We start from the raw sequence: 2789 nt of genomic DNA, 5'->3' as shown, positions 1-2789 counted from the left end.
CGCAGGCGAGTTGATTTTGACAGCCAGAGATTCATTAGATTGATTCACGCGCGATGTATTCTCTGTCGTTCTACCTATTTGTGTTTGCTAGTGCTCTTATCAAGCTAAGTTAAAGAACATAATCACGTCACTGCAAACGGGGTGAACGTTACAACTTTCCTCCCAGTACCACCGTCTGCGTCGTTCTACACTTCACTTCAGGAGGCCATCATGACCCGCCGGATTATCCGAACACAGGACTACCCCGTGGACTTTTCTTGTACGGAGCCGGAGATAAGCGCATTGTCGTAGCATTCTACACTGTTTACTACCTCACACGGACCATCATTCACCTAATGGACATGTTTTGGGAGTTGTTGCTGTCTGCCTGGCGTTTTATCTTCCGTTGTACTGTCATACTTTTCTACTTGACTCTACCAGTTGAAGTTCCCCTTGCCACCATGCTAAAACTTCAAGCACATGATCGATGTACTTCCAACCAGGAGACGGGCGTTTCAAATTCAAATCAAGGCTACTGAACTAGACTCGACAAAATTTATGAAAAAAATATCGGATGTCACAGGAATGCCGAAGACTTCGTTCAAAATATTCACGGCCGGCAAAAAAGGTGCGTTTGCTGTTTACTGTTAATTTTCGTTGTAATGTGAATGAAATATAATTCGAGAAGATGGAGTGAGAAAACCCTAATTTGGATGTGTGATATTTCGATATATATACGATGACATAAGGTAGCATCAAAACTGGCCAAGGTGTTAAGTCTGCCAAAGGGTGTACCTGCGTGGCAAATGCACGCCCTTTTTGCAGGCTAAACTCACTGGTCAGTTTTGATACTATATTATGCCACCGTAGGATCTGCTTGGAGATTACGATATTACTGAGATCGGGTGGGGGCCTGGTATCCTGGCTAGCCGTGTTATATAGCTCCCGAGTTGTCTCCTGTCACCAACAGTATTTATCTAAGCACAAAGAGGGCAATTAATACGCAATAATAAGGGTGGACGCCAGGCTATGGTTTCTTGAGAAACAAATGAGAAAATGGTTTGTCCCACTCCGAGAGTTGACACACTAGCCGCGCGCTGAGCTTTTCAGCCCTCGTCTAATGGACGGGCGATACCAGACCGGCGGGGGGTTACCGCAGGGGGTTAAGATTTTCTTATGGGGCATGTTGGCCCTGGAGCCAAGAAGCAGGCCTGTGTAGGCCCTGAAAACAGTCTGGCATCCATCTGAAAGAAATTATGAGTTGATAGATGAATAATTCAGTGGGAAAATACATGTATAATGAACACAATAGTGTCATTCCCGATCATTGAATGTCCAAGGGGGACAGAAATAGGGTTTGAACTGAGTTATTTCCTGGCGAAGTGGTTCAATCCCTATGTTCCGAAACCCCCAGGAAACTCAATGTGAATGGTTCCTGTATTAAATGCATGTTCCAACACAACAAGGCAGCGGGGAGGTATAGCGATGGTTGGCAAATGCACACCCTTTGGCCGGCTATACTTCCTGGCCAGTTTTGCACCGTAGGATCTGCTTGGAGATTACCATTTACATTGGGTTTCCTGGGACTTCCCTTCGGAACATAAGGCGGTCAACACTGCATGAAAAGGCAAATTTCCACGAGTTCCCAAAATTGTGCACGATGGTGAAACCTGGCGTGTTCTCACCGTGGGCACGGGTTTCCACGGACTGCCTGTTCCCGCGTGCCCCTACAATGCAAACCTGTGCGCACGATAGGGCACGCGAAGAGTCCACGCGCCCCACTGTTGCACACTCCCCGTGTTGAACAATTATCGTTAACAATGGAGGGCTGAGAAGTGTCTGATGATTCAGTTATGTGAATTGTCAAGTAAAAATAACCAGAGCCCTTGCCACATTTCGGTATGTACTTGCGGGAAAGTCAATAATGACGCGAAATAAGATGCAACACAATCGTGCCGTATACACGAAACTCAACAAACTACTTTACCTCTATGTACAGATAGCGTGTAAGATTAAAGTCACTGCTGAAGCAACATATTCAATTTTAACGGAGTGTGCCCGATTTCTGTAACTAATCATATGAATTGTTTTCTATGCAACATTACATGAGTTGATTGTCATCTAGGCTTTAACCTGGAGTGCGGCGCCTATCAATGCATGTATTCTATTAGATTGAAAGTGTTGTTCTTTGGTCGGTCGGCTTTGTTTATACAGTATATCAACGCCGCATTCCGACACCGTGTTGAGTTTCCATTGTACTGAGTCCTTGTTTGTCGAAAAAAATCGATTCAAACACTTACAAAGATAATTAGGTTATGGAGAACTTCAATATTTGTATAGTTCACTTTCACAGTGTAATTTTTGGTTGATATCGGTATTATGGAGATTGTCTGCCTGGCTTCAAGTTGGTTTTTGGTTGAATATTGAGGGGCGGAAGTTTGACCCGCCAGAATACTAATGAACTCAGCAAATGTCTAAATGTCTGTTACAAGTGGGTAATACCGACAAGCAAGGTGAAAAGCAAGAAGGTTATTACTGGACTTTCACAAGCACCCCTCCCCCACGGCCCAATACACATTTCATGGTTTTGTTGCCCGGCATGGCATCCCGACGCGCGTGTCTCATAGCCTCCGTCGCAGGCTACGAGGAGGGTTGGATTTTATTTTATGGGGGCTGGTTCGCGATTTTCAATGTTGACTAAGGTTTTCTAATGCCGGGAAAGTAAGTTAAGGTTATTCAGGATGTGACTCACTACGCAAGGTTGTGCCTTCTCAAAACTCTGTTTTTAAACTATTTGCGCATGCAACAAT

The 2789-nt window shown here is 44.7% G+C and overlaps 1 protein-coding gene and 1 long non-coding RNA gene across 15 annotated transcripts in view; one reads left to right on the top strand and one right to left on the bottom strand.

Annotated features, from left to right (window-relative positions):
• LOC118407778 overlaps window positions 1-2789 on the bottom strand; it is a 134223-nt gene that overhangs the window by 50021 nt on the left and 81413 nt on the right. The window lies entirely within an intron of this gene.
• The window catches only part of LOC118407785, a 38084-nt gene continuing 35329 nt past the window's right edge, over window positions 35-2789 (top strand). The window contains exon 1 of the long non-coding RNA XR_004830193.1: window positions 35-607. This is a non-coding gene — a long non-coding RNA (uncharacterized LOC118407785). The remainder of the gene's footprint in view (window positions 608-2789) is intronic.

This window comes from Branchiostoma floridae, unplaced genomic scaffold, assembly GCF_000003815.2.
Source record: "Branchiostoma floridae strain S238N-H82 unplaced genomic scaffold, Bfl_VNyyK Sc7u5tJ_1465, whole genome shotgun sequence".
Lineage (NCBI taxonomy): Eukaryota > Metazoa > Chordata > Leptocardii > Amphioxiformes > Branchiostomatidae > Branchiostoma > Branchiostoma floridae.
This window is presented reverse-complemented; position numbering and strand designations above follow the sequence as displayed.